We start from the raw sequence: 11,542 nt of genomic DNA, 5'->3' as shown, positions 1-11,542 counted from the left end.
TCTTTCTTGACCACGCCCTTCTTTGAGTGTGGCACCACTTTGACTTCTTCTTTTCCTTGCTCCATCGCATCCTGGGGAGAGTTTTGTAATCAATTTGGTCTCAAACGTTTTTTGGATGTTGTTTGTGCTAGAGTTACTTTCCCTCCATGGTTCTGATTTTTCATCCCTTTAAAGTATGTTACTCCACTATGAGCTCCTGAGACACCAATCTCTTTGTTGGTGAATGAAAAAGACAAACGTCCTTCTTGTATATTGGGCTTTATCTTGGCTTTTAGTGAAAGCATAGGTTTTTTATAGGTGTGCTTTTTTGTTTTTAAGCCCAAATGAGCCAACACCTTATCCACCTTCCTTTTGTTTTTTACCTTTCTTCTTAGTAACTTGAGTCCATCATTTTTGTTACTATTAATTGCATGATCCTCATTAACTCCACCGTGCAACGTTTGTTGCATAGAATTTGCGACTTCCAGATTTTTCACTTTTTCAAAATGAGATTTTGAAATATTTTTAAAAATAGTTTCATCTACTTTCCCTTCTTCGAAACCACCGTCTTCTCTTCCTCACAGTATTCTTCTGACGTCATTACCCCCTCTGGTGAGCCGATGTGAACTGCTTCTTTACTACAACCCATAAAGGAATGTCCATGGCACTTGCATTTGACGTAAATAAGGCTTAAACCTTCATATTCCACCTTGTATGAAATCTCATCAATCACTGATAGCCCCAAGTCAATCTGAACACAGGCCCTAGTAATTTTTTCTCTCTCTGCTTCTTTGGTTGCAATATCCACTTTAATAGGTTTTTCAATGGTTGTCGCAATTCGTCGTATCGCTCTTTCATGATAATACCATATGTTAAGGTCAACAATCCGCATCCAAACTCATGTTGACCTAAAATTTTCTTCACTTGGACTAAAATTGAAATACCAAGGCTTCACCGCAAGGTAGAAACCATCTAGCATCCATGGACCACCCAACAAAACATTCTCTTTGTCTTTCTTTAGATCACACTTTACTATGAAGTAGTCGAAGCCAATGTCCATAATCTCGTAGCCTCTACGCAATCGCCAAACATACTTCAACCTATGAACCAGGGTCGTATAACTCACATGCATCCCTAGCACATTTACAATGATGGACTCAGCATACGGTTCTGATAGCAACCATCGCCCTTCTTCCGAAAAAGTGACCCTTGGTGGGATAAGGTCACCCTGCTTTCCAGCAACAACAGCTAGGTGATCGCCATCCAAAGAGTAATCAATCACTAACAGTTTAGGAGCCGTCTCCCCGACAATTTTATTCCTAAAGGAGACTTTGGTCACTGAATGTCTTGTTGCCGATCGAAATTCTTTGTCCGTAAACTCCCTTGGAGCCCTCTTCCCTCACGCCATCCACTCCGCCAGACTCACTTTTCGTTGCCTCCCCTGAACCCACTCACACCGCTTGCATTCGAAACCTCGCTCACATTCGCTCTGCTCATAGTTTGGGTCTATCTTCTTTAAGAGTTTAAAATCAGGATTTAAAATTTAAGATAATAAAATAATTTAAAAAAATAATAACATTGGCTAAAAAGATTAGCTCCTTAATATTATTCTTACTGAATAGATGAAATTCTTAAAAAATAAGAAAGTTAGTAAAGTGAATTTAATCACTATTAAGTCAATGTGGTGAAGATTATATATTATGTAAGTTACAAAACTAGTCATAATTAAACTCTTATTTTTCACTTTGCCAAATTTTTATTTTAAAAATATTTTTTTACTATATGGTAATAAAAATGTTCACGGGATTAAATTAAAATTTCTTTAATATACTAAAATTAGATTTTTCAAATTAATGAGGATGAGATGTTTTCCTCCGATATAAATAAACTCTTATTCGCTATTAATCATTTACTCATTTTTTATTTCCACTTCTGCTATTTATTGAAAATTGTTATTTAATTTATTTATTTTAAGTAACAACAAGTTTCAAAATCCTTACTATACACGAAATAAGATTGAAAATTGTAATTGTAAGTTATTTAATCAAAATTAGTGTTAACGGTAATAATCATAACTTTCTAAATACATATATGAATTTAATTAATTTGTGCTCTAAGAATACATTTTAAAAATATAACAATAAAAATTTTTAATATTTATGATGTAGTTCTTTTAATTTTTTAATCTAATGTTAAAGATACTAATTTGAATATCATTATTATTTTTTTATTATTCTACATTATTCAGTAATAACTACAAGAGAAACGAGATTTAACAGCGAAGAATTGTCGGTGTCTCGTCAAACTGCCGCAAATTGATGAAAAAGTTGCAGTGTTCTTTTTTTTAATCTAATGTTAAAGATACTAATTTGAATATCATTATTATTTTTTATTATTCTACATTGTTTAGTAATAACTACAAGAGAAACGGGATTTAACAGTGACAAATTGCCGGTGTCTCGTCAAACTGCCGCAAATTGATGGAGAAGTTGTGGTTTTTGTAGCAGATTTTGTCTCCGTCAAAGACCGGTCAAAATAGCTGCAATTTTGTGTCTCAACCACTCCAAATAACATAAAACTCAAATTGACAAAAGACAAGTAATCGGAGGAAGCCAAATGCAATAATCCTCGTTTACGTGGAACCCAAAAGGGGGCAAAGGTGCCAACCACCAATTTCAAGACTCCTTGCCGTCATATACTTTCTATCCATCAGCTGCAGCCGCTACATCATTCCTCATCACGGATCTGTTCAAGCTGCCGTATAGCTCCTGCATGCGAAAGGAAGGTAAAAAGGCACATCCATTGTTCGTCCCTCTACCGTGCACGTCCCGATGTCTCGTGTGGCTTCCCAACCACTTCAATGTCATCGTCCTCAACCTTCGCTCGTTGCCCTATTGTGCGCTGCTCGAACGCACCCTCTCCCCACTTCCTGGTTCGCGTTCTCTCTATTTTCTTGTTCTTCCAATTTCATCTTTTGTCCTCGTACATTTATTTTAATTAAATCATTTTAATTGTTGATTAAATATCTTTACACCAATTTAGTTTAATTACTTGTTTCCAAATCGGTTGCTATTTTGATTGGAATCCTAGTCCCAATTTAATTGTTTTCTTAGTTGTTGATCTCAAGATAAATGATTCATTAGTTGTTTCCTTGCTGAAAATATATTTCTGAATTCTATTAGAAATAATTGTCCAATTTAAATTGTCAAATTTTAAACTTATCATCAACTGAGTAGAGGTTATTAGCTTCACCAGATTTCATTTTTTATTATTCCTTTTTTCTTTTTAAGTTCCTTAAAAAGACTTAAACTTTACATGATCCAGATGAGTTGAGTTTTTTCAGAGCGGAATCAGAAATAACAGAAAGAAAAAAGCATTGAAAGATTGAAATGAATGGGCACAAGAACAAATGAGTGGTGGGTATGCTGACATGAAGCAGAAAACTAAAAACGAACATGCTCTGTGTACAAGGTTGTTTTGTTGTGTGTTCTGAAGCTTAGAACCACATCTCAAAAGTGGAAGGCCCATAGATCAAAACTTAGCAGCAAAAGATTGATGTGTTCCATTTTCTTGAAGAGTTTATTTAAGTACCAATTATATTATTTGATCTGTTCTAAATTGAAAAGCAAAAGTTAAACTTAAATCAACGAGTATATACTATATTCGGGGCATTACTTACTTTTGGCTGAGCTCAGGGTATTCAAGTGATAAGAGGCTGTTTTTTTATTAATCTATATTGTTGACTTATAAGTCAGACATATATATCCAATATCAAGTTAAATTATTGAGTAACACTTAGATCAACAATCAAATATTTATATATATTTTTTACTTAAAAAAAAAAAACAGATTAAAATCAGCTCAAAACAAACAACTATAAATAACATGTATGCAATATATTATCGAAATAATAGTTTAGTTTGTTGACATCAAACACTACTGTAACGATATAAAATAACATTAAATTATTGAAAATTTTACAAATCTTATGTACTAATTGTTCATACATTTTTATTCCACATTTATAATTTGAAGATATAAAATTTATCATAAAAAATTTATATTATTTTATTGTATTGAGTAACTATTTTTAATTTTCGGCCGTCATAGAATTTTATATATTAATATTAAGATATTGTTCTCTCAGTTGCATATTTCGAAGAATCAAATGACCATGTGCTGAGTTGTTTTTCTGTAATTTTAAATTATTACTATTTATTTAAAAAAATATTCATTGGATTTTTTTAATAATTTATTGTTATTTCATATCCTTATTACAATAGTATTTGACGATAACAAACTAAACTATTATTTCGATAATATATTACATACATGTTATTTACAGTTGTTTATTGTGAGCTTACTTTGAATTTTTTTTTAAAGGAAAATTATAGAACGTATAAATATTTAATTGTCAGTTTAAGGTTGGGTTTGGTAAAGCTTTTTAAGGAGGTGCTTGTGCTTTTAAAAAGCACAAGCACGTCATTTTGCGTTTGGTAAATTAAAAAGCTCAAGTGCTTGTGCTTGCGGCTTTTAAAAGTTAGGGGTGCTTTTGAAAGCACCTAGGAGGTTGAAAGCATAGAGCTTTTTAAAGTTAGCTTATACTTTTTAAAATTTAAAAGTCTAATATAACTTCATATGTTAACTAATTTTTAAATTTAATGTTTGCATTTATGTCTATTATAGTATTTTTAAATTTTAAAAGCTATTTTACCAAACACAATTGATGTTGCTTATGTTTATTAAAAGTTGTTTTTGATTTGATTTACCAAACATAAATGCTACAACTTTTAAAAAGCCATTTTTTAAAAGTTAACTTTTATAAGCTACTTTTAAAAAGTAAAAATTTTACCAAACTAAGCCTAAGTATACTCAATGATTTAATATGACATTCGATATATATAGTTTGGTTTACTAAATAACATAGATTAATAAAAAAATTAATAATTATTTTGTGTATTTTATGAGAGTGTTGTTTTTTTTTATTTGAAAAAATAAAGTGTAAATTTTTATTATTAATTTTATAAATGAAATTAAGAAAAGATATAAACAAATTATTAAAAAATTTAAAATTATATTTTATTCTCTTAATTAAAAAAATTGAGAATTCATTCTTTAACAAAGAATTATTATACTTGTTTGAAAGATAAAACCAAGAATAATAAAAGAAAAAATACTTGTCAACGTTCACCTTCATAATGATGGTGAGGAACACTGCCATTCAGTATTTTATCCTTTTCAAATATTGACTAGAAGCAAGAAGTTACAGATGTGGGGAAATTAAAGTTCGCACTGAAATTCATTGGGCGCATAATGAATGTCAATCTCATGCACTAACCCCGATGTTTGGAAAATTCTATCTAAACTATAGCATCAAATATTTGTTCTTTAATTATAGGAAGAAGGGATAAAAATACACTTGAAAGTTCATATGCTGGATAGTATTACACTTGAATCGTTTAATGAGTCACGCATGTACAGTAGTTATATATTCTGGCGGACAAAATTACCATTCCGGCCATCAGCGTGTGGTGTGATTAGTTTGAGCGGACAGGTGGCTCTATTTTATCCTTGCTGGCACGTTCACAGTGAGTGACCTGGACATTTAGTGCCAACTCAAAATATTTTGATAAATCGTAATGATATTTTGATATTTTATTGATATTAAAATATAAATTAAATTTTTTAATTATTTTTAATATCTTATTTTAGTTATATCAAGTATTTAAAATAGTTTTTTGTTTTAATAAATAATAATATATACTGTATCTAAATTTATTTTAAGAATATATGTTAAGAATAATATTGGACACAATGACACGTGATGGTATTTAGGTGTGTCCATACGTGTCCAAGTGTGTCCAAGCGTGTCCAAAATTTTTTTTATTTTTTATTAAGACACGATTGGACACACCAAACATGCATGTCAAACGAGTGTCGGTGAGTATCGTATCCGAAATATATCCGATACACGAATACAGCAACTCAACAAAATATCTGTATTTCATAGATTTATTTAACGTAATATTTATAACTAAGCTTAACAAAAATAATTATTCAAATAAAAATTTGGAGTTGTTGGATTTATAACTGTCAATCAGTCCATGTGATTATGTGAATGTAAATAATATTGCAACAAAAGTTAAATGCTCCCCCCGCCCACCTTATTTATTCTGGTACATGCCCTAGGATCGCCCGCATTTATAATGTCTATGGTTACGTGTTGTGAATAAGAGCACGTAGATGGTATGGGCAAGGTAAAAGCTAAGGTCTTGAAAAATAATCAAAATAGCAGAAAGTATTAAAGTCTCATTGTTATAGTAATTCTGCTAAGAAATTAATTAGGAGTATATTTAATTGGAATTAATTAGTAATTAATTTTTTTTGAATTATTTTAGAGAGAATATAAATTTAAATTATTATAAAAAACATAAAAAAATCCAAAAAAAATTTTTAAAAAATCTAATCTCAATAATATAAAATTATTTTAAAAATTTATTTTAAACATTTAAAATTATTTTTGAAATTCTAAAATTCATTTAAAAATTTCAAAATTATTTCTACAATTATCTTAAAAAATATATCCCATTAATTATAGAAAACTAATAATTAGTATCAAACAAGTAATAAAAAGTATATTACCTTGTTTAACTTTTTCAATTTCTTCAAAATTTTTAATTAGTCCAAAAAGTTCATCTATTACCCAATCTTGAGTGCATACAAGAGCTTCCACCATATATGATGTTAAAGAGCTCCGATAAGGGTCAATAATCCTTCCTCATATACTAAACACACTCTCAGAAGCAACTGTAGAAACCGGTATGGCTAAAACTTCTCGAGCCATACGTACAAGAATAGGGAATCGGGTTGAATTTTTCTTCCACCAACTCAAAATATCCAACTTTGCCCACTTGTTTATAGGCTCACAATCTTCTTTCAGATATCTGTCAAGTTCAGATTTAGCATCTGAATCACATCCAGTTGATTACAAATAAATATTTAGGATATCATTTTCATCCTCTTTATTGATCATTGCATCTTGATTACTTTGAGACTCATCCTCTTTGCCTTGGTAGTGATTATAAAGGGAATTCAAGCAAATAGACAATTTTGACTTGAGTTTTCCTCCCTTTTCAACACCAAAAGACTCATCCAAAATCCAGTTTACAAAATCTAACTTGTGATGTGGATCAAGCACAATTGCAATTTACATGTTAATGACATTTGGAGTTTCCCAATACTTATCATATTTCCTTTGCATCTTGGATGCCGTTAATCTTATGCTCAAATAAGTATTTCCACAATGCAACTTGATTTTTCTTCTGATGCAAAAGACTTCTTTCATGTATTTATTATTAGTGACATACAAACTGCAATAAATATGCAATGTAGCATCATAGAATATTTTCAAGAATGGTAAAATTAACTCCACATAAGTCCAATCATCATCTTTAGGTACACCATAAGATTTGTTCAGCTTATTTATATATTTATCATCTTGTAACTCAAGCAAATCAAACGCCACTCGAAACTTTAATGTTGCCTCCAACATTAAATATGTCGAATTCCACCGAGTTTCGACATCCAACCAAACAAGCGCTTTATAGTTGATGCTCTCCCACTCAATGCATGCTTTGAAGCTTTCACTTCTCATAGAGGATGACTTGACATATTTCACTGCATTGCAAATTCTCGTAATTGAATCATCAATCCCTTTCAATTCATCTTTCACTATCAAATTCAGGATATGGGCACAACAACGCATATGAAGATAGTCCCCCCTTCAAAACTAGACTATTCCATACATTTAATCTCTTTTTTAAGTATAAAATATGCACAATCATTAGAAGTTGTTTTATCAAGCGTTACAGTAAAAACTTGATGCAATTTTCAAGCATCCAAACAACCTTCAATAGCTCTATTAAGTACCTCTCCTGAATTACCCTCAACCCAATAAAAATTTAATATCCTCTTTTGCAACTTCCAATTATTGTCAATAAAGTGTGCCGTTAGAGACATATAAGTCAAATTTTGACTCGACGTCCAAGTGTTAGTTTTAAGGTACACTTTTTGACAATGATAAAAGAGATAATTTGTAACTTCACTTTCTCTGTATCATAAAGAAAAAGTACATCACGAGCTAATGTAGTACGCGAAGAGATTTTAAACTTAGGTTGCAAGTTCTGCAAGAGCTTTTGAAACACATTTCTTTCTACAAATCAGAAAGCTAGCTCTTCAGTCACAAACATCTCAGTGAGGGTACTTCAAGATACTACTTGGTCAAACTTGGTAATACTCGGTGAGGATATAAGACCACTTGTTCCTCCTTCTGTCCTTTGTCTCTTGCTCTGTTCGTTGTCCAAGTCAAATCATTGCTTCTAATATTGCTGCATAGCACTTGTTCCCCCCGCATATTTTATTTTACCGTTGCGATTTTTACATATCACATACTTCTCTATCCCTTCGACTGGAATGAAATGTTCCCATATATGTGATCGATTCTTATGCCCAGAAGATCCACTAGGTTGAGGAGGTAATGAGGGATTAGCAGGAAGATCAGAGCAATAGGATTTGAATGCTCTTCTCCCTCAGACATTTTAAATATGAGCAACAAACCTAATTGTAAATTAAATAACTAATTAAACAAAACTAATAAATCGACTTTGCTCAATGCTTGTTCATACAAAAGACACATGTGACATCTAGTCTACTTTAATAGAAAATGGCACATAATTTTTTCCAAAATTCAGTGCATTATGAAATTGATCCACTTTTATTGAGAAAAACTGGTATGGCAATCATAAAGGCCACTTCATTTAAAAATACACTTTGTTAACTCTAAAATTGTACATCCTCAACCGATGCAAACAACCAAACAAAGCTTTAAAAAGGAAAATAAATAAATAAATAAAATGACACAAACTATGAAGTAATAAATACATCATTACATGTTAACAGGGTTACTTAGACCTGGTTTGTAAAGTCACTTATATAGAAATACATATATGACAAACATGTTTGAAATTTACTTTTTCTTTAGCAATGCTCTTTAGAAAACAGAAAAACGCCTCCAAAAACTGAAAGCCGCAGGGACCGGTTTGTAACTCAACAATGCAAGGGCATTCTAGAGCTTTCTAAGCTTTCGCCTCATATAGTCTACAACAACATCAACAATAAGCAAATATAAGAGTACTAGCAGTGAATGAATTAAAGTGTAAGTTGATCACTATCAATGCTGAAACAAAGCAAATGCTTCATTAAGCAAAGGACTCCAAATGTAATAACCATAGAGCAAGACAAGCTAATTGACCAAGGACATATTTGATTTCAATTTATATAACAAAAGTTATTTCACCAAGTCATTATCAATGATAGATAACATAATTCTAGGTAGCACCAACAACTTCATTGCATTAACATTAACCGGTAAGCAACTCTAACATGCACCAATATCACTTGTATTACCTCAACTTCTCTCATTCTATCAAATCCACATTCTCATTTCTTCCATGCATCAAACCTTAACTACTTATTGAATCTGGCAATAAACCATGGGTAACTAACCTTGACTTGGTTTCTCTTAACATTCTCCTAACTTCTCTTTACACGAAAAAAAAAACAATCCCTTGATGACCAAAAAACTCTTATGTAATGCATGGAATAGACTTTAAATTTTTTTAAGTATTTTTTTAATATTACTTTGATTTTGGAAGGTATTGAGCTTAAATCGGTATAAAAATATGGGAGTCTCATTCCCTTACCGAAGGTTCTTATCCCAAAAGTTTTGGCGATCACCTTTTCTTACCGAAGGATCATCTCGATCGATCACCTTCCCTTACCAAAGGATCATGTCGATATCTTGTCTTTAGGGGTTAACTTCCCTTACTAAAGGATCATTCCTTCAGTTCTTTAATGTACATAAAATGGTTATTATAATGCATAATGTGTATGAAATAAAGAGACATTATATCATGATATACAATGCTAATATCTATATTCAAAAGTATTTAAGATATGTCATATAAAAAAGTAGTATAAACTCCTACCTCAAGTGAAGTTCTTATATATATTTCAATGCAAATAGACACGATTCGTTAGTGAAGAAAGACTTGTTCTATGGCTAGACTTTGTGTATGTTTTGATGTAGGTATGAATCTTCGACTAAATAAAAAGAAAATCTCCATATTCCATAGTATGCATAGTTCAGAGAGGATATCTTTTTGAACAATATATGAGTGAAATTTGTGAATAGTTTGACAAGGGGTTTAGAGTGAGAATAAGGAAGTGAGAAGTAATAATGATTTTTCTTATAATGAAGTGGAGAAAGTATATGAATGACAAATTATAGAAATAATAGAAGATAGAGAAGATAGATTATCTAGAATGTTTTGTATATAAAAAAAGGAAATAGAATGAAAAAGAAAGGACTCAAATAGCTCTTACGTATATACAAATCGTGTTAGGAGAATGTAACTCGCGTTTAGGTGAAATCTCCAATATGAATCGTTACTTTACAAGCCGGATAAAATTTTCTATGTTTGGAATTTGGAATAGCTATTAGATGCAAATTTATAGATAATTGAGTTAACTTTAAAAAGAAAACTTTGAATGAAGTCAATTGGATAACTACAGCTTGAGATGTTCACGAAATACTGTTAGTATATCAGGCTGGTTGGTTAGAGCGTGATTTTCTACTATGAACGTGTAACATATTTATCTACCTAATTTAATTTGAATTTGAATTTGCATTGAACTTAAAGAATAAAGCTAATTTTCTTATCTTTTCATGTAACCAAATATCATTCAAATCTAATAAATATAGAATTAATTATAACTATATCTTAAAAGGTTATTTTTTGTTTGTTAGAAATTTACTAAAAGTAGCATTTTTATATTTTTAAATTTTTAATTAGATATGTTAGTTTTTAAGTGCATTATCTTCTAATATTTTATCATGAAGTTAAAATTCAAATGATTATAAATTTAATTAATTAAATAATAAACATAATTAAAAAAACTGAGAAGTTACATATACATTGATAAGAGAATGAAAATGAAAATAAAACAAATTAAGTAATTAATAAAAGAAACTTACTTTTAATAAAAAGAGAATTAGGAGCACTGAAAGAGAAGAGTGAAGGGAGTTATGAAGAGGAGAATGAAGGATGATGATCCAAATTATTTTTATCAGTATTTCTCGCTGAAAGGAGTGAGTTTGGTGGGGGTGACGGTGCCACTTCTCGGGGTGGCGTTTATCGACAACTACAGGATGAGGGTGGGTATGATGTGGGTGTTGTGAGTGTTGCGTTGTTGGTGCTCAATGGTGTGGGTGTTAAGTGATGCGTTGTTGGTGCTTATTGATACGGGTGTTATTCTTTGAGGCAGCATTTGTTTATAAACATAGAACACTAAGACAGAAACATAAAGATATAAAATCATATTTAACAGATGAGACATAAAAAGAAATATTGTGTTTAAAACACTGAAATGTATTTTGTGTCCTTCTTAATAAGAAAGATACTAAGACACTAATACGAGACAACTTATTTTTTAATTTTTTTAT

The sequence above is a fragment of the Arachis duranensis genome, chromosome 6, assembly GCF_000817695.3.
Source record: "Arachis duranensis cultivar V14167 chromosome 6, aradu.V14167.gnm2.J7QH, whole genome shotgun sequence".
Classification (NCBI taxonomy): Eukaryota; Viridiplantae; Streptophyta; class Magnoliopsida; order Fabales; family Fabaceae; genus Arachis; species Arachis duranensis.
Note: the sequence above shows the minus strand (reverse complement) of the source record.